The sequence below is a fragment of the Ambystoma mexicanum genome, chromosome 6q (assembly GCF_040938575.1).
Source record: "Ambystoma mexicanum isolate Mex_15411 chromosome 6q, UKY_AmexF1_1, whole genome shotgun sequence".
NCBI lineage: Eukaryota > Metazoa > Chordata > Amphibia > Caudata > Ambystomatidae > Ambystoma > Ambystoma mexicanum.
Window position 1 is genome coordinate 613786065 of NC_090937.1, and position 22238 is coordinate 613808302.

Consider the following 22238-nt stretch of genomic DNA (forward strand, 5'->3'; position numbering starts at 1 on the left):
GAGTTGTAAATCTAGCATGCCTTCAGCCACTCCATTTATAAGCACTCTGTGTGTCCTTCGCTGCTGAAGTCCTGCTAAAAAGCCCAAACTAACCAGGGCTGGACAAGCATCAGTTGAATAGAATGGAAGTTCTACAGGGAAGCTCAGCCTCCATCATCCCCACCACAATTCTTCGGGCCATTCTTACATGTTGTGCAGGGGGAGGAGTGGGGCATCCGACAACAATGGCTGGGGGCCCTCTTACCGACAGCTGTGAAAACCTCCCTGTATATCTTCATAATAAAAATACATTGATCTCGTGTAGTCTTAGGATTTAAAATGCAAAAGGGCACTTGAAAAATGCTAAACACGTTTTTTGGGGCACAAGCAGTTTCAGTTGGGGAGTGTTATGGGGAGCACATATCTGATCACAACATCCATGAAATGGGACGAGTTAATTTAGGGCAAAATAGGTAAAGGACTTCTGTTATGGGAGGCAGTTGTGGGGTGCATAGATTATAATTGGAGAATATGTTTCCTAATGCAAATTGAATGAGTGAGTTCCCTGGTTTTAGCTTTAAGATTGGATAGATTGATGAGTTCCACTGTTGAACTTTATTAATTTCCCAGAATATTAGATACCCCACTCCAAAGAGCTAAAAGAAGGGTGAAACATGTCTGTAATTATTGGACAGTTTTGGAAAGGTCTGTCTTTGCCAACAGTGCACAATTGAAGTGCACCAGACATCAATTTGGGAGGACAAATTCTTCTTTAGGGCATGTGTGCATTCCCTTCTGCTCCATCCTGTGACCTCATTCTCTGGCAACCCCTAGATGTAGCAATAGAGAGGATGTAAAAGCTACAGATTATCACAGGACTGGCCTCTGCATAGCAAAACAAAGAAAGGCAGCCAGCAGGGAATCTTTAATACTCCAAATGACAGCTCAAGGAAAGCTATAAAGCTATTTTGTCCAATTCGCACGGGGCGGCAGTGCAGGGGGGGCAGAGAGTAGAGGCCCATTCTAACCAACTAGATTGAAAGGCCCTGGCGCCAGGCCTGATTCTGAATCACCTTATTATCCCATTTTAGAGTCTTCAGACTCTGATTTCCAGAGTCTGGCAATTCATGATGCATGGACCAGAATCCCTAGGCTTCCTCTGGGTCAGAGCCATTCCCCTTTATCTGCATGTGAGTAGCCTCACCAGGCTGGTTGCTTGGTGACTGAGCATAACTGGTTTCTGGAAGTATTTCTAATTTTTGGACTACAGAAGTGGCTGTTGCTGGTGCAGTGGAGTCTCTAGGAAGGGTCGGGTGGAGCTCTTCCATAAAGCTTGCCCTCTCCCCTTTGCCCTTCCACACACTGAGCAACAGGAGATCTGGTGCTGGGGATGTGCAGCACACAGAAACTGTTTGTTACAGATTCCAGTCAGGTGAAATGTGTGCATATTGCATTTAATGCAGGCTGCAGTTTGACATTTGCACCACAATTCCCCCTTCTAGGAACCTTCCTCATTTTACATATGTTTTGACTTTCTTTCAGTGGCTAATGTATTTTCTTTCGCAAGGGTACATGTAGAGAGTAGGGGTTATCTATTTAGGGCAGGCAGACTGGATACTCACTTCAAGAGCTTCTTATATAGAATTAACTTGACTGTTTTATCATTCTATGGTCTTTCACTTTGGGCATGCCACAATACTCAATTTGTATCCTACTGTAGTCTAGAGTGTCCCTAATGTTGCAAGAATGTTATCATATTACATGTTTATGCATAGCGCTTCATGCTTGAACCCTCCCACTTCTAAGTGCTGTAACACTGGTGAAATTACTATCAAATGTAATGGTACTCAATTGATCAACCACAGAAGGATGAAGGGCTGATTAGGGCTGCCAAGAGTTGAACTTGGAAGGTGCAGGCAGGCTCCTGTCACAGTTGAGCATTTAATTGCCTAGGTTATACATTGAGTGCAGATAAAAAGAAACATTTATCATATTTGCCCCACACCCTGCCCTGACCCCTTTTCCCTCCAGTCTGTTTTCAATACAAATGATCATAGTCATATTATCGCATTTATAAAAAGTGTGCTGTGACATATTTGTCCTGCTTCTAAGCACTGTAATAAATACTGACATAAGAGTGGTATATCAATAAGAAATGTAATCCCCAGTCAAATGATTACCAACGGTTGTGGGTATGCACATGTAAGGACACATGTCTAAATTTTAGCATCAATAATTACATACAAAGGCTCAGAATGATGTCATGGGGGGGTCATTAAAAGTGTGGCGGTCTGGAAAGAAAGTGCTGGTAATTCCGTTTACCAGCACATTTTCCGGACTGCACTACTAAGAGACGTAATGATGGATACACCCTCGCCAGGAACACTGTATACTGTGCCACCGTTGCCATTAGCACAGTCAATGGAAACATTGGGACCTACCATAACACGTGCTGGAAACACCAGCATGATGGAAATAAGGCAGCATTACAACAGTGGTTTTGCCGGAAACACGGCACAAAACTGCCAGTACTACCGGCAAATCCATGCCGGAAACACTGACACTGTGGAGCAGGTGGAAAACAGGCCCAGGTGGGGAAGATCAGACCACACTCATACCACACACACTGACCAACAGAACAATGCTGCCTCTGATAGTAGTAACAATGGAACTGGAGGTGCTGCACGCTGGAGTACAGCTGTATGAGCAGGAGCTGCATCAGTGACAATAGGAGGACGGGCAGTGGAGGGGAGGATGATCATGAGGAGAGGGATGACGATGAGGAACAATGCCATGCAAGTGGTGACACATAGGCGTGCAGAAATACCATGCTCAAGGGCAACACCCTGGGCAGTGACTGATGGGCAGATCCATACCATGTACCGTCTAAACAAGGAAACCATCCTGGAACTGGTGGAGCTCATCTAGGATGACATTGAGAGCAACATAGGCATCAGGACAGCCATACCTTCCCTGTTGAAGCTGGAGTCAGTGCTGCACTTCCTTGCCACAGGCACATTTCAGCTCTCAGTGAGCGAGCTTCATGGCATATCGCAGCCTGCATTTTCAAGAGTGCTAGTGCAGGTCCTGGATGCCCTCATGCGTCATGTGTCCCAGCACATTGCGCTCCCAACCCACCAGGCACAGGTCAATGCCGTCAAGGCCCACTTCCATGACATTCCTTATTCCATTGGACAGGTCTGTCCAATTTGTTGGGAGCACTGGACTGCACACATATCAAGCTTGTGCCCCCCCATCCCACAGAGGAGGTGTACAGGAACCGTAAACTGTACCACTCACTGAACATCCAGGTGCCCTGCGATGCCGACCTCACCATCACTCACTGATGTGCCTGCTTCCCGGTATAAACCCACAACTCTATGGTCCTGCGGAACAGCAGCCTGCCGGCATACATGGCGCGTTATGCGGGACAGTGGACCTGGCTATTGGGTGAGTAAAAGAATAACCAAACACACATTGCTGCATAGGTCACAGGTCAGGGGAGGTGGGTTGGCTGTTACCAATGCATGTTCCACAGCTACCATGCCAATGCAGGGACACAAATGCAATGCACAATTGAATTGCCACGGCTCACATCAACCACAAAAGACAACATTGGGACAGGCCATCTCATCCTGAACACATATGGACAAGCGCATGCAATGCACAACAGGTACCAGAATGCAACACAGCCATATCACAAATCCCAGTTTACCACTACGCAGTTCTGCCTAGGCCCATGTAACAAATGCCCTGATGAGACAAGGTGTATGCATGGGCACACCACAACTGCATGTGATCCCCAGTCACATCCAACACCACTGCCATGCACCATTACCCACACATGTCAGAAATGCATATGAAAGTGAACGCCAATTCACACCATGCACTGCACAGTGTACACTGGTGAAGACACAGTGTGCAGTGGTAGCACTGCAATCTGGGTTGCAGAGGGGAGGGGTCACAGTGGGAACTGAAGGGATAGGGGCAAGCCGTCCACGCCATCCCATGGATGGCTACAGCAGGACCAAAGTGGGGATTGGCCTCACATGCATTCTGGGCATCTGAGCCTACACGCAATGTGCATGCCAGGTAATCACAGTGAAACCTGCATTGCAGGTGCCATGCACTGTGTGCAGTCGCAGCCATGGCAGGTCAACGTCCAACCCATGCATTGTCAATGTGCAGTCATATGGTTGACTCAAAGTATGGCCAGTCAGTGGCTGTCACCGGGTGCAGCCCGGTGCATGAGGTCCTGCTATTTCACAGTCCTAGATGCATGTGTCAAACATTCATTGATTAAAGCACTGACTAGCCCCAGGCATGTAATGGCTCATCTGTGTCCCATTCCTTGCAGATGATTCAGGTTATCCGCTACTGCCGTGGTTGATGACCCCTGTGAGAGACCCCCAGACTCAGCGGGAAGTGGGCTACACACGTGAGAACCCAGACAACTAACGAGCAGCCCTTTGGACTATTGAAGGTTTTGATGCCTGCACCGGTCAGGGGGCTGGGGGGGCACTAATGTACATGCCTGAGAAGGTGGGGAAGATAGTCCTGGCTTGTGCGATGTTGCACAATATATGCATAAGATGCAACTTACACTTCCCCTCGGATATGGACACGTGAATGTCAGGGATGGGCGTGTAGCTCATCAGGAAATCATTGCTAACTTGTTCTGACCACCAATCCACTGCGCACAACCCATGCCCCTCACTACATGTGACACGCAGCACCAATAAAGCAGACCACACCAATAAGGAATGGCCAGGCATTGATTTATTTTGCATGCCTATATGTATGTATTATTGTGAACAATGTGCAATGTGCCCCACCCCCCTCCCCAAACACTCCCTCCCCAAACGTTTATCTAGAACTGAGGATAGCACAAGGGCAACGTGCTGGTCTGGGAAGCAAGACAGCTTCTCGCTTAGAAACCAAACTCATGGTATTAGACTCGTTATAAAAAAAACAATAAAATAAATGAGAAAGATGGACGGTTCACGTAGAGATGTTTAAAAACATACTCTTTATATAGCTGTTATACGAAAAGAATAAGGTGTACACAGATTAGATGAATGTGGTAATTCTGGTGCTGGCTTTTGCACATTGATCAGCTGGTTGAATGTTTCTGCCGTGCAAGTGTGGGTGTCTTGCTGTGACTCAAATGTGTACTTTGCAGGGGTTGCTGGAGAATTCATTATAGCATAAGGTGCTCTCATATGCTCTATCCTAGATGGACATGCAAAGACCGTCTCGAGACTTGGCTAGTTACTGGGTCTTTCTTGTTTGGATGTTCTCAATGCTTTGATAACAGGGCCAGGGAAGTAGCCAATCTAAGAGAGGCTTTCAACGGCTTGAGGTTTGAGATGACCCATTTCAGTTTAGTCCAGTCCAGTTCTTTAGTAAAAGCCCGCAGGTGCTGCTTTCTGGCTTGTGATGCCTCCACTCTTTCGACCAGGATCTGAATAGGGTTAGCAGCAAAGACCCAGGAAACAAAGCTTCTATAAACTTGTGACTAGGCTTTTCCCACTGGGTGAAGGGAAGAGAGACTGGCACAGGCCCACCGTCAGTGGGTGCCACCACACAAGCATTCTGGGCCGTCCTCCCTGGATGGTCTGGGTCTAAAGTTGATTGCACACACCTGTGGTAAATGCCATGGCCATATATGGCAACATCTGTGTTCCACTCACTCGTGCAAGACAGAATGTTAGACTGGAGGACTTGGTCCTGATGCCCACTAGATGTATGGAGTCCATAAGGTACCTGTGCAGCGACAATCAAACAGGAAACAAGGTCGTTTTTGGGTGCACAATCTGGAGTACAGTCTTTTCCTATGTGTGCCAAGACGTGCTGTATGCTAAACGGAGAACAGTGCAAACCAAAACAAAATAGTGCCACTCCTCCAAAGTATGCAGGCTATGTATCAGCTTGTTTTTATAGCTGTTCAATAAGCAGCAATGGGTGCTTTCTCAAAATGAACAGTGTGCTTAAACTTTGCACAATCTTCAAAAGTGACGTGCATATCCAAATAATTGTACATCCAATACACAAATGTGCATTGTGCAAAAAATACTAAAACTGTGTCCTTCTCCAACTTCAGGAAAATCCTTTCAGTATTGTTCTAGAGGAAATGTTCATCTGCGATGAAAAGCCTCTTCAATGCCTGGGAACATTTTTAAAATAACCACAGAAAGAGGCAGCTTTTGCCTTCTTGTGTTTACTAGGAAGGAATGAGGGCAAGTGGGATGCTCAGGTGTTTGCCAAAAGTAAAGTGCTGATTTGATGCGGAAAAGGGAACCTGCTCTTATTTTGGACACTGAAGGCAGGTAAGTCTTGGAGGAGGACTGATTATGCATTGGGTGAGGTGGGGTGTAGGCATGGTTCACACCATACAATTCCACTTCCTTTGGGCCCACTAAAGTTCTCAGCATTGAACTTGTGCAAAGCAGCTGCTTCTTGAACAGTGCTCCACAGGTCCCGTGTTGCACCCCGGTATTCTTCTCCAGACTGTCCACCAGATGATGCCACAAACATGTTTGGCAGGCATGTGCTTCTTTTGCACTCTTAGGGCGATCTTCCCCCAGTTCCAATACAGCAGTGAAAAGGTGCTTCTGTCTTCAGATGCACTGTGCTTTGCCCGTGCCAAAACCTTCCAGGATGAGCAACGTTTCCACCTGGGCATCTTGGACAACAGAGCAGAATGTTTTGAAACATTTTTGATGTACATTCAGTTCCATATTGCTGATGAGTACACGGAAGACACCTGCACTTTACTGCTTGGGAAGTCTCAGCAGAGGTTTGCAAGGATCGAGTTTGAGCAGTGTGCCTGTAGGAGCTGTGGTGCTTCACCCAATCCACTTCTTTATACTTACATGGTGCGTTAAATCTCCAATCTTTCCCTCTGCAATCAGGCAATAAGTATGTTTCAGAGATGAGAAACATATTTTCAGAGGGCCGCATCAGAAGACCTGCACCAAGGGAGACCTGCAGAACTGTCCTAACAACTGTGCTGAGAAGATCCAAATCCCCCCACTCACCCTGTGCTCATGATCTGCCCCCCCCCCCGATTAGAACCATTCCGTAATATGGGATTCCGACCACTCTGACCTGGCCAAGGACGCGTCGTTTGCAGCCTGGGCACCGACCTGTCTGCAGTGCCGGGCAGTACATTCTATGCTGGGTATACTGCACTAAAGAACATATGTCTCCACTAACTCAGGCACAAATCACACATACAAACACATGCAAGATGCATTGCATGGAAACATATCTGAATCACACCTTCTTCACTTTCCGCCATACATCTATCATACGAAAATAGAGAATGCAAAAATGTCAAAGCCCAAAATACCGAAATTCGAGACCACACTTTTACCACACATATATGTTGGGGGGTTAAGTAAATATAAAAGGTGGAGGGTTTTTTGGGGGGGCTGCGGAGGTCTCCCCCCGCATATATATTTGCTAAAAGGAGTAATAAAATCGGTATTTTGGGCTTCGACCTTATTTTTTCGCAGTATTCACATAGATCCCTTCTATCTACACACCACACAACAGATCTTAAGAAAAGCCAGACTGTTTTTGCCAATGCTTGCTTTTAGCTGGTCCTGAAATAATGACGACTCCCCTGCTTCCAATATATTGGACGTTGTTTTGGAGTCATCGATGCACTGGCTGCCATTTAATTGGTTCAACTTCTACCTGATGGAAGTTAATTTTTACACACGTGTGGCTAACGAGGCCCATTTTGGTACTAGTCCCTTGAACGTAGTCGAGCCCGCCAACACATTAATTGGTCGAGCGCAGGTATATTGCGAGCGATGCTCCAGACCGACCAACTCCCCACAGAGCAGAACCGTACTCCAGGCTGCATCACTCGTCATCCTCAGGGAGAACATCTTACATCCTCTCTATTGCGACCCCCTGGCGCGACTCAGCTGCTGCACGCCCCTCAATCTGTTCGTTAATTGTGCTGAAGGAAGGTGTTGTTGAGATTAAATTTCATTTTTGTTGCTGTTTGTAGACACTGTGGAAAATGACGCAGAGCCCTTGACAGGCGCCGTGACATCTTCAAATAGTAAATTGTCCAGAAATCGTTTCTGTTCTTTCTTTCCTTCATATTAATAGCGGGCATCTTTTGGCGTTCGATGGCTTCCGTCATAATCTCTACCCATGGGTATCTTTTAGGAATAAACGGCGGTTCTTTTGAGCGCAGCGTTCTTATTTATAAAGCATGTTTTCCTCGTGTTTGTGGGACAATCCTACAAACCTTCTCTCTAGCGGCTCATAGCGGCAGACTCTGGTAATTCTTCTGCAGTGCTAAGATGCATTAAGGGTGTTTTCGTCTTTAGTAAGCACACTTTCATCACGCTAAATAACCCAATATTACTAATATCTACACAGCGGTTGAAGTAGAAAAAAAGTAGCAGTGGTCCTCTCGCTGCTCCAAAAAAGGAGTGAAAATGGTGGGATCGGAAGGGGGACCACCCAATTTTGGCAGAACTACCGTGGCAGAATAACTGCTGTGGTAATTCCACCGAAATCCCATATTAAGTCCAATGGACTCAAATAAATGGGGACTAACACTACCTACCACCACTTGTAATCCAGCGATAATACCGCCGGACCAATTGGCAGAAACGGTAATCCCATTTACCACCCCCAGATTCCACCAAGGCTGCAAGACATAAAATGGCTGCAAGAACCAACAGAAGAAGCCAAGTACCTGAGTGGGCGCCCTAACAACAAAGCGCCATCAATGAATGCAAGGCACATATAATACACCACTGGGCGCAGGCATGGCTATCCACCCACACTCGTATATAGCAAGGACTACGACAAAATTAGGTTGTGCTGTTCAGATACATTCTCTGCCTACTTACACCAGACTACGCACCAACTCCTCTGACAGCAGAATGTAGCGCAGAGCTACGAAATAATTTCGGCATGCTGAACACAATAGCGAGTCTCAAGCACTGACGCCACCCCACTCCTACCAACACCCACCTACATGCCTGACCACATGGGTCGCTTCTCTACAGGGGACTCCAGCCAGCACCGCTGAGCCTTTTTTGGCCAAATGCACTCACGCATCCTAATCATACTTCAAGACCTCCAACACTCTGGACTTCGGTCCTCCGAAGGCGTTCCCACTAAAAGCGCATTGGAGCTATAACAATGGTAAAATGGCGCTATACAAATGACAAGTACAATACATTACAATACAAACTGGTAATTAGCAGGAATATATTAATGCATAAAATTCCTTGATCCAAATTGGCATGCAAGTTAAACAATAACATATTTGAGGCACATATGTCATTAGAGCAGATTTATTAGTGCCATATCTGAGAGATTTGCACTAAAACACATGATTACAAAATAGCTTAGACATATTGAGAATGGCATTAAACTAGAACTGCATACAGTAAGACTCTGAACAGTGTTATTAGGTAAAAGATTACATTTTCCTAAATGAGTAAGTACAGAAAGACAATCCAACTATGATAGATGATGCCTCAATGTACATTTATATTCTTACTGTATCCTTTTCACCTAATAAATACTTTTATTTATAAATAACAGTAATTGAAAAAAACAGAAATTCAATACTTTGGGTAGCGGAGTGTGGCGAGTGTTTCCCGTGTGGAGACTCTGCTGTTTTTTTTTTTCCCAACGTGGAGCGAGAAGGAAGAGGAGGAGCCCGCCCATAAAACACCCAGCTACGCGGAGCGGAGCGTAGCGGAGTGTGGCGAGTGTTTCCCGTGTTCCCTGGCGTTCCCCTGGCGTCCCTCTGCGGCCCCGGTGATGTGATCCTGTGTTGACGCGCAGAACTGTAAATCAGCGTCCCCATATCCTTAATCAGCATTACACAAAACGGACGCGCCACCCGGTAAGCCAAAGTTATTTCAAACCTGTTCACTTTCCAACTCGGACATGGCGCAGCAACCCCTAGAGGTAGGGGTTGGCACGGTGGGGGGGGGTCAACCCAACCCTCACCGAACCACATAGAACTTTGCGTAGCAAGGCAAAGGGCTTATCTCAAGGAGACCTGATCTCGACAAAACTTTCCCCCTTGGTGATGGCTGGCAGCCTTAAAAAAGGCGAATTGAACGGCGGTGATGCCGGTCCAAGGACTTTGGGCGGAATTCACCTGGTGGATGGACAAAATCTACCCCCCCAGAGACTGGTCTCTGCCCAACAAGCATCACCACCGCCAAGGACGAACCCAATCAAAAATAAAACAACGGAACAGAGCTACGCCTCGGCGAGAGGCTTCCCAATGAGAGACACCGAAGGGTGTGTCCCATTGGACCTTGCTCTGTCTCTGTGCCTCGATACCGGGGGACCTGCCGCATGGAACCAGGCAGTTGCTGAGTCCGAGAGCCCCCCGCAGGCATCATGCCTTTACCCTCGAATTACAACAGATGGGGGTCCTTTTACAAGAACAGATGATGAGCAGCCACCAGTCTACACGATGCCTGCCTGTTCTCAAAACAACATCACACCGTATAAAATGGCAGCCTCTGACGCCCTACCTGTAGGGAAACTAAATCCGAGTCGGGACACAATCAGTTCCCCTACCCGAGTCGTGAAGCGACCAGCCACAGACAACGCAAAAGCCAAGGCGAACATTTCGATTCGTCCAGTCGAATCTTCTACAAACCAAACCAACCACAGTGGCGACGGGCCGGACCTGAATCCCTCAGGCCAGATAGAGCCACCAGAGCCATTAAAGACCTATAAGCAAGGTAGCATCAAAAGGAACTATATAAAACCCCTAAAAAGAAAAAAGATTCAGATACAGAAGTCAGAAAACTCTAAAAACTCGGTAGCAAGTCCCACATCACAGAAATAAAAAAAGACAATTGGAAAAAACTCCACCAAATTCAATACGGGAAAACAAAAAAAAGGTGTTGAGACACAAGAAAAGATCTTACCATATGCTAAGCCAAATGTACTCCACACGTACTTTAGGAAGCAACAATCAAAACGAAAAATGGAAACAGACGATGAAATTACAGACGCAGAGATTCTAGAGGTGATCGAAGGATCCTTGCCAGCTTTTAAATCCAGACGAACCTCTGTTGGGCAGGAACACCATATACAAAGTATAAACAAGGAATCAATCAAATCAGACCTCGAGACACTCAGTCCGTCAATTAATGATTCAGACAATACTCAATGTAACGCCAATATAAAGATCAAAGATGTTAGTCCCTCAAAAACGGTCCAAACTGACGGACAGGAAGCTGCAACTTCCATCGATCTTACCGGCGATCAACATAACCCCTATACTTCTCAAAGGTGGGGCGCAACCGGATCTGAAGCCTCTCCGTCCCAAATAATTCAGGAGTCTCGACTGACCCGATTCACATGCGACATGATGAGCAGAAACCAGAATCTTCATGAAAACAGCACAATCGATATCGATAAAAGTCAACTGAAAGATTCTCACCAAATCGAAGGAAACAAAACGGAAAGAACAAGATCTAATGAGTCAAGAACAATTCGACCACCTAATATGAGCGACCATTTGTGGGCAAAAAACCACATCCAATTGCAGCAAAATAGAGGTCAATTCACTAAGCACGTCAGAGAACGTACTTTGTCGGAGCTCAAGTCTCCGCGCCAGGATCAAGATCGCGAAGAGGAGGAACCCAGTTTAATCGAACCATTAAGTGGAAATCCTTCCTGCACACCTGTTGAGCCAAACTCTAGCTGTGTGGTCCAGAGCACTCCGGCAAAACATAGAAGACACAGTGAAATTTTGATGGATACCCAAAGACCTTCTCCAACAAAAAAACAAGATCTGACGACGATCATGTCAGCTTTAACTATAGCCCTTGCTCCTTTCTGCAAATTATACGAATCACTAAATGACGTCTCTAAGGACAACACGGCCATTCTATGCAGGCTGCAATCCAAGATGGACTTCCTGGAAGGTTTTATTACTGCATCAGAAGAAAGACATAATAAGAGATGGGAAGAACAGGAAAAGACCCACTCAAACCTAGTTAAGAATCAACTAGCAGGAAAAGGGCCGGAAACGAGGGTAAAAGTATTAAAAGAAACTGCCTCACAAACAATGCCAATACCTGACGCAGGTCAGCCTGAACTAACTCGCAACAATTGCCCCTATATTCACTCAAACGAAGTACGTGAAATTAAAACACTGAACAAACAGACAAGGGCAACCACAAAGAATAAGGCGGGCTTGCAGCCCTCCAACGTGACTGCGAATGGTAACCGATCTACTGTCAAAACAGACCTAGCCTACGTAAACACACGGCTGACGACAGAAGTTGAGAAAACAAAACCACCTAGTAGCCTCGCAAACATAAACCACGATGTCATCGAGAATCTGAAGTCACGTGCACAATCCCCAAAATCTCCTAGAACCATAGATGAATTCGCTAGATCAAGCCCTCTAATGGACCTCTCGCTATACGAAGATCCGGAAGGAAATGACGCCGAAAACAAGAGTCATGAGCCTTATAAAAGCGACCTGGTGCGTCCCACGACAGCAATCCCTGATGGAAAAATTGACGCAAAAAGCAGTGGGGAACAAACGGAGGGGGCCAACGCCTTGAGGTGCTCGAAGCTGTCTTGGTCCGAGACACCAAAGCTCCGAAACAAATCTTCTAATGGAGATACCGATGTTTTCCCTCGACTATCGCCAAAAGACAAACTTAGGTGAAACCCAATTTCCCGAAATCTGGAAAGCTCAGGAAATGGAAAAAATTCCAAAAGAGAAGTCAGAGTGTTCAAAATAGAACAGACCTCAAGTCAAACGAAATTCGTGATTCTGAATAGGAAAACGGTTCTTCACACCCTGCGTAAGATCAGATGCCTCGAGCATCTGAAATCGGATGACTTTCCATTAATCGAACCATATCATCGTGAACAAAAAGCAAAGAGCTACATACACATTTACTCCTCCTCATTAAAAGTGATGCCAGAAGCGGCTTATTTGGAATTAAGGAAAGCGGGTTGCACCTTAACAGAAATAAAAAGGGCACAATACGAAAAGACTAAAGATAGCAGATGGAGTGAACAACACAGGATACGCCCCCAAGGAGCTAGCTGGACCGATCGCTACAACAGGAAATTAGTAAAAGATAACGACGGTAAACAGAGTCGTTGGACGAGTGAAGAGAGAAGTTATGCCCCACACGCACGTCCCAGAAGCGAATCGCGCTCCTGACGGAAAACGGTACGTCATGATGCAGACGTTCGATGCTACTTTGAAACAAAACGACTCACTAACGAACGCCAGGAAGACAGAAATATCACGAAAACAAATTTTGAGAAGAAGGACGGTGAAGACCTCCGTCAAAAAGGCCCATGGTCGTGGCTAAAAAGTACGCTCAAAAGGCATAATGAGAAATAGCAACTAGAAAGCGGCCATCGGCTGATTCCAACTGCATCCAACGATACCAACTCACAGAATTTGCCCAATCTGATCTCGATGGCTTCGTGGAACACTAGAGGGCATTCTCACCTGGCAAACCCGAACAACCTAAACCTGGGGGCATACGATATACTATGCCTCCAAGAGCACTGGTTGATGGAGAAACCACTGCTCGACGGTTTCGAAATAGCGTTCTCCCCTGCATCAAAAGGCATCCTGGGTCGTCCATCCTCTGGCCTACTAATTGCAGTAAAAGCTAGATCGGGTATCTCTTTAAAGAAAACACTAAAGACGTCGCGAGATATCTTAGCCATACAAACTGAATGGAAAGAAGCGAGTGATCATTCACACTCAACTGCAAGTGAAACTTGGTACTTATCACGGTCTACTGGAACCCGGCGAAAAGTTCCACTGAAGACTTTTGCAATCAAGTTGCTAATACAATTGACAACATTACAGCAGACGCTCCAGACTCCCACATAATATTATGTGGCGATCTAAACGCAAACTGCAACTATAAGCGTGAACATTCGGTCTCATCGCCCAAAAATCCAGCCGAAAAAAGAGGACGCTCATGGCTGTCACTGATGAAATCACGTAATTTTCATGATGTTTCAAGACTCAATTCCTGGAAGATCTGTACCCCCACCTGGGAACGGGGCAAATCCAGTGCTAACATCGATTACTTCTTTGTGTCACACAGTCTGGTGGATCATATTGTACACTATTCAGTGGTCCAGACTAAAGAGAGCGACCATAATCTACTTGAAATCAAATGGAAGACACAAAGTATGAAAAACGATCATTATTCCTACCAAATTGCATCTAACAATCAACAAACACGTGTCCATCTGACAAAGGCAAATCTGGAAAGAATAACTGACGAATATACATCGCGCTTTGGGAGCAAAGAAACCCCGAATCAAAACCCAGATTACTTACCATTCCTTTTACAACACCAGAAGTTAAAACTAGGAACCAGCCAACAAAAGAAAACAAATCTTCATGTATTCGACGCAAAGGTCGCAGAAAAGAAAAGACTACTGAGAAAGTTGAAGAGACAAGCAAAAAATGAAAACTCGCCAAATACATGGAATAGATGGAAGAAGGAAACTAACATATACAAACCATGGCTAAGATCCCACAGACACGAAATGTTCCAAAGAGATGCTGAAGAAATGCTCCAGGTCCTAGGCTCAAAAAAGTCTGGAGACTTTTGGGCTCTCATCAGAAAATCTGAAAATAGAATACCCTTGCACATGGCCAATACAGTGTCCCAAATTCGGTGGGTCAACCATTTCGGAAACCTGTTCGAAACTTCGGCCCACATCCTGCCAGACCACAACAGGAGCATTTCGCAGACTTGGATCGACCTATCCTCCAAAGATGATATAAAGGAGATCATTCTTAAATTGAAAAAATCAAGAGCACCAGGACCTGACGGCCTTTCCAATACCGATCTTAAACAAAACCCTGAGCAATGGTCAATCTTGATTAGCGCTATTTTCGCTCAATGCGCCAGAACCAGGACCATCCCGCCCTCATGGACAAACGCGGTGGTCGTCCCGATTTTCAAACGAGGGAACAGAGAAGATCCAGAAAACTATCGACCAATTGCTCTCCTTGATATAATTGGAAAGATATTCGCCTCCCTGCTCCTGATCCACTTCAGGAATTGGGCAAATCAATCACCGGCATATGACCCATTCCAACTGGGTTTCTTAAAAGGGGGGAGCACGTCTGCCAACATCTTCCTTCTCAACATCCTAAAAGCTAGGGTCAAACAAGGCGCACCAACTCTCTTCTTGGCCTTTGTGGATTTGTCCCAGGCTTTTGACAGAGTCGACAGGCAAAAGCTCTGGGACAAACTGGAAAAATGGCATTGCCCTCCCGAAATACTGGACCCAGTGATGGCTCTTCATACCAACACCAAACTAAGAATCCGTCTAAACAATCAAGGGCTCCTGTCAAGAGAGATATCCGTAGAGAGAGGGGTCAAACAAGGCTGCCCGATGGCCCCTCAATTATTTATCACCTTCTTAGGAGATATGAAAGACACAGAAGCTGGCATTAAGATGGTACCACCGAAGCTGGGTAACGAGCACATATCACGTCTCATGTACGCCGACGATCTAATCTTATTAGATCAGACTCAGATCGGACTTCAACGCCAATTATCCAACTTGGCTCTGTACATGGGAAAGAACAACATGAAAATCAACAAAGAGAAATCAAAAATCGTGATAATTGGAAAAGGTGGAAAAAAGATCAATCCACACTTCACATGGACCATGGACTCAATTCCTATTGAAGTGGTTACCAGCATTAAGTACCTAGGGATATACATCGACCGTTCAGCTAGGGAGGCCACGATGCAACAAGCCTTATGGGACAAAGCGCGCAACCTCGCAGCCCAAATGAAAACTGTTAACAACAGATTTGGTAAATTCTCACTTAAACCAGCAATTGAATTTTACAAAGGAAAAGTGGTGCCCACACTCACATACGGTATGGGAGCAACCTTGACCATACCAAATAGTATCTGGCGTAGATTAGAAAGTCTGATTTGGAAATCAGTTTTAGGACTACCAAATTCCACCTCGATGGATCTCATCAGACGCGACTTGGGCCTACAGTCGTTAGAAGCAACGGTGATGCTACACGCTTTCACTCTCTTCAGAAACACCTTAATACCAGACAGTCCTTTAATTTACAAAATCGTAGCTGACGAAATCGCAAAGCAGCGAACAATGAACTTAAACGCATGGTCAGAAAACTTAAAAGGAAAGCTATCAGCTATTGCATGCTCAGTTGAAGATCTTAAGCATAACCCAGAAAGAGTAAAAAGAAAGTTAAAGGAACTGGACTGGATCCCGACCCTGTCGAAAGCTCAATCAAACAAACTGACCATGAACCTCCCACCTACCTTTAACAGACTCAAGGTACCGATACCATACTGTTCTAAGTTTCCAAGCCAACAGCTACGAAAATTCTTCATGAGAGCTCGTTTCAACCTCCTGCCGACGAGAGAAATTCTAGCAATCAGATCCAGTTCAACTGTCATTACCTGTCGCCTCTGCCACAATTCCACTATGACAGAATCAATCAAACATCTCCTACTTGGATGTCCTAGTGTGAGAAAAATTCGAGCCACCTACCTGTTGACATTAATCTGTGAACACTCATCTTTCGGAGAGGAAGAAGATCTCACGTGGTGGAACAGGTTAATGTCGGGAGAAAAAACCAGATGGACAATCGCGACTGTCAAAATACTGGAATCTGCCTTTGAAATGATCAGTTCCAGTTCATAAACCATGAGCGAGAGTACAATTCCCGAGGTCTCCACTCCCCTACAACAATGCTGATAAGGGAGATCATGCTTCCTGTGGTATCTACTCCTCGTTCGGACTTCTATGTCCGTTTGAGCCCCTACCAACATCTTTTATACACTACACTGAGCTGGAAGTGGTAATCCCGCTCTTACTGGTATCGGACATAACAACTTGAAAGCTCGAGGCGCACCTCTCTTTAAGGGTCGCTGCCGCCCTCAACTGTTTGTAAAAATTCTTTTCAATGAATTATAAACAAATAAAAAAAAAAAAAAATACTTTGGGCAAGCCCATATCGTGAACTCAATCCACTTAGCAGTTGCCAGTAATCCGCTCGTTGCGGAATTCAAGCACTCCACTAGATACATTGTCCCCAAGCTTAGCAGACAGACATGTCATTTGTTTTTTAATGTGATAAACTATTACATACTTTTACAAGCCTTTCCAGGACACTCCAAATTGATAGATAAATACAATCCTGTTAACTTGTCTGTGCGACATCAAGTTTCAGCACTCAGATGTAGGCAAGCATCTCCCAAGCCTAACACCAGTACACGTTATTAATACACTCCCTGAAAAGTGAATTCATGTTCAACATTTGCAAAAAGGCCCTAAACATTTTTCCAAAGGTTCTTAGTCGTAGAAGTGTCTTACTGTGTGTTTTTCATTGAACCCAATGGATCATCATTTGTTGCTCTAGCTTGGAAAAAAATGGTGAAGCATCGCATTACAGCAGAAATTAACAGTCTGTAAACACCCCCACTCCCTTTCATCAGGTGCTTTCAAACTCCGGTCTACAGCACCTCGAATGACATCCCCGACAAACTTACATGTTACGATTTCAACATCACAGTGCAACTGTCTTGCTTAAAGCAGACGCACGGGGGCATATTTTCCCCAAAATAGCGCAAATGAAGGGTGTGCAAAAAATGCGCTTCATTTGTGCCATTTTTAGAAATGCTCAGGTCCCCCAATTCTCAAAGGTGACCTGCGCATTTCAGCAGGGGCTAACCAGTGGTGCAAGGATGTGCTGCCCAGCCCCTTTGCCTACATCAGTTTCAGGCGCACGCTCTTGACACTAATAGATGACAGCATCCAGCAACAACGTGGTTGCTGGTAGCGCATTTCACTGAGCTGGGCAGTTTAAGGTGCCGTCTCGGTGAAATGAGTAAACAATGAGAAGCTTTTCCATCCCCGTTTGGGGGATGGAACTGCTAGTGTGACAGTCACGGTTTACCTCATGGCTGTCACTATTCAAAGACAAATCTTGACAGGATCAGAAATTACCTTTCAAAGGTGCAGGGGGAGGACCATTGTTTCAGGGCATTTAAAAGAGCATCCCATTTGCGAATTTGGGATGTGATTTTAAATGCTGTGAAATGCACTGTTATTTATGAAAATGCGCAAAGAGGGGAAAAAGGGCATCTGAATGAGTGCATCAAAGATGCGCTCATTCAGGTGGCCTTCATGAATTTGGCTTCGCCACACTTGCACCCAAAAATGATTTGAGAATCTGTCCCTCAGTGTTTTCAGCAAATATTCCATAACAATGTTCAATCTAGCCCTGATCCTTTATTTCAAATTGAACAAAAGAAAACAATAGCACATTTTTAGCTAGTGTTCATGGAAGATTCCTCCCTCATCTAAGTGCTCTAATACATGTTATTTTGACCCAAATTAATGGTAATGTAATAAAATGAAATTGGTCTTGTATAACGCCTCGCTGAAATGTGGGGTGGCATTCGGTATTGACAAAAACAAAAGAGGGGGCGAAAATAAGGGCGAGGCAGGTCCTAACCATCAGAAGTTCCAGAGTTCTAAATGCTGGTATGGCTCAATGGGGTTTGTGGCATTGACGCCTAGGTATTTGTAGGTATGTGTTATATCTAGGGGGAACAACTCGAGGTCTATGAGAGGACAGCGCTGGGATACTGGTAGAGCCACAGGCAAAGCACAGTATGTGATAGAGCTTAAGATGTTGCCGGCCGTGCAATGAGCTTTGAGCTGCTCCGCAAGGTTCCTTTGGTTGAGCTGGTGTTGCAGACATGCAGATTGAAGGTGCTAGTAGATTGAAAGATTAAGAAAGGGGGAGGTTTTCTGGGGCTCTTTAGGAGTCCCATTAGAAGTTTAAGGTTATACTGCATTGGTTCAGGTTCAAGCAGTGTTCTTAATCATCTTGAGTTGTTACTGTTAGGTTCTACTTTATGATGCCCGTGGGGATGTGTCAGTGTCTTATGTGCGTTAAGGAAAAAGTTGAGGAGACTGACCCGGGTTCAGATCTTCCACATGCTTCTTATTTAAGTGTTGTGCACAGGTGTATTGCATTTCTCAATCAGGCGGACCCGAACTAGACTCTATTTCATCCTGTTTGTGAGGGGGGTACTCTGATTAGTCTTTGTGATGGCTATTGTGTTGTTAAAATCTGAGTGGTCAATTCCTTGGGAGTTGCAGGATTATGGTGGTTATCTGCATAGATCTGATGGGTCATGCAGCCTCAACCTAGGGATGAATAGATGTTAGAGTAGGCGGCAGAGTAGCAGTCTTGGCAATCCCTGCTGCTTGTATCGTGACATTTTCAGCTGACAGTCTGTTCACTGTCTCTACTGCAAGTGCTGCGGGAGGAGCACTAATAAAAACCCCATTCAGCCGCGGAGCGGCCGCAGAGTAGGCGGCAGAGTAGCAGTCTTGGCAGTCCCTGCTGCTTGTATCCTAACATTTTCAGCTGACAGTCTGTTGACTGTCTCTACTGCAAGTGCTGGGGGAGGAGCACTAATAAAAACCCCATTCGGCGGCGGAGTAGGCGGCAGAGTAGCATTCTTGGCAGTCCCTGCTGCTTGTATCCTGACATTTTCAGCTAACAGTCTGTTCACTGTCTCTACTGCAAGTGCTGGGGGAGGAGCACTAATAAAAACCCCATTCAGCCGCAGAGCGGCCGCAGAGTAGGCGGCAGAGTAGCAGTCTTGGCAGTCCCTGCTGCTTGTATCCTGACATTTTCAGCGGACAGTCTGTTCACTGTCTCTACTGCAAGTGCTGGGGGAGGAGCACTAATAAAAACCCCATTCAGCCGCAGAGCGGCCGCGGAGTAGGTGGCAGAGTAGCAGTCTTGGCAGTCATGGCTGACATGGACGCCATAGACACTGCTCCGCCGACCTCGATAGCCGAAGGCCGCACACTCCGAAGCTCAAAACCCAAAGGCGATGAAAGAAATGAAAGAAAAGCACCTACGGCCGTGAAGGGGATTCCAGTGCCAGGAGACAGCAAAGTGCACACACCCTCACAGAGACTCTCCAGGGAGGACACGTTGAGCATGTCACATAACTTCACGACAAAAAAGGCGAGAGAGCCTGTAAAGCATCTACAATCTGCCAATAAGTTCGGGCTAAGTACTGTACTTTCACCCCCTACGATCCACCAAAACCATCAGGACAAATGGGACGAGCAAAGCTCGCAAGTGGAACTTGGGACTTTACTAGGAAAACAGAATCTGGAAACAGAGTATGTGGAAACCAGCGCCTTACCTCTTCTTCCTTCGCATCCGCCCTGCGGGATCCCGCCGATGGGAGTCCTTCCCATGGCCGAAGGCTCCGCTCTGTCTGTCGGAGGACAGCGGGTGTTGAACGTCGGGGCGGGCCCGCGGTGAGCTCGGAGGCGGCAGAGGTGGGGGACCAGGAAGTGACGCCAGCCCTCGGCGAGAAATGCCGGGCTCTCAGTGCTCCTCAAGACCACCGGGGGAAGCAGCAGTCGGTGGACCCAGAGACCACAGGGGGAGGGGCCACGACTGCCCAGCCTGGCATGAAGATCTCGCCCTGGAGTGTTGAAGATGACGCACTTTCTTTGGGGGCCGCAGCCGGCGACCCCACGGATGAGAGGGAGGTGACTGAAGCAGGGGCGCCCCGCCTACGTGTGACTCACGATGCGATTGCCCAAGTCCACGCCCCTCCACAGGACTGGGTGCCGATAGCCCCATGTTCCCAGGACCCTAAACTCTACAAAAATCATATTTCTGGCCAGACAAACGCCTGGAGGGACTCTTAACAACAAAGTAGTTGTTCCGACGCTTCACCTTCCCCAAATATGAATATAAATAAAACATCAGTGGAGGAGGGCCCCAGAAAAAATGCTCAAATAAAACCCGATTCGCGGGCAAATCCGAGAAATGGTGTGAGGAGAAAAAAAGCGACAAACTGAGGGGCAGCGCACAAAAAATCCTAACGCTTTGTTACCACGCACAAAAAAGAAAACCACCCAGCAACAAAAAGGATCCATCGTGGAGACCAGGAAAACAAGCTCCCTACACAATCTAAAAGACTTTTTTGGTAAACAGCACAAACGCAAGTTTGACAGAATTAATGAAATCACTGACAGCGAAATGCTAGAGGGGGTGTATATCACTGAAACAACAGAACTACACCAAGATACAGACCTGAAGAACACTGATACACAACTGACACTCGACATGACATTACCCGAACACAAAGGGCCGACAAGCTCTCAACTAGCGCCACTAGAGGAGCGACAAAGTCCGCAAAACGTTACCCATCAAGCATGTGTCAATAACCAAAAATGGGAGGTTGGAGAAGACGCCAAAAAAACAACCCATTCCAAAGAACTCAGAAACAGAGCAAGGGAAATTATCCACCAGTGTAGAACCTCCAATAGAAACAGCTCTTATGAGAGAATCTTCCAGCGAAAATCTAGATCCAAACATCTCTGACACTACATATTCGATAGGTGTGAGACGTGGTCTGTTAGCGAAAACAAAAAATGGAAGAATTGAAGAGCTTATTGATCTGGACATTTCACAAGTGGATCCCCAAAGTAAATCCAACCACAAGGAACCAACTCCCCTAAAAGGGCAATCAGCTGCCTATATGCAACCTATAAGAAGGATTTTGCATTCGCAAACGCCAGCCACGCCCCTTTGACCCGAAAGGCCGAGCGACCTTTCGTCTACCACCACTACAGATTCTCTTAAAAAGAAATTGGACATCTTTACAATCATGTCGGCGGTCACTATAGCACTCGCACCGTTTACGAAACTATATGAGTCTATAAATGACACGCTAAAGGACCATAGCACGTTAACAGCCATGATGTATACCAAACTTATATACCTCGAGGGGTATATCACTGCGTTGGAATTAAAGGCAGCAGCACAAACTGAATCAGCAATACTGACAACAAACCTCCAGTGGGAAGTTGATCCCGCCAATAGTCAAACAAACATGAACACACCACTTCAATCAGCAGCCTGCCAACCATCAAAGGCCTCTGTAGCAAACCTTCAAGTCTTGGAATCTGAGACCCCAGTGCAAATTGAGTCGGCCACCGACTGCAGTGCAAACACCCAGTCAAAAGACTCTATGATGAACACTGACTCTGCAAGTTGCATGACTTGCAAAGGGAAGACAGAAGTTCAGAAAAACCGGCTACTATTGAACAACTGTGTCAGTGAAGAGAAACTGACTATCCACAGTGGTCGAGGGAAAAATTATCACTGTATCTGAGACAGA

General features: G+C 46.0%; 1 protein-coding gene across 4 annotated transcripts in view; it reads left to right on the forward strand.

Moving 5' to 3' along the window:
• LOC138516177 (cilia- and flagella-associated protein 337-like) overlaps nucleotides 1-22238 on the forward strand; it is a 716411-nt gene that overhangs the window by 196133 nt on the left and 498040 nt on the right. The gene's annotated exons all lie outside the window — the stretch shown is intronic.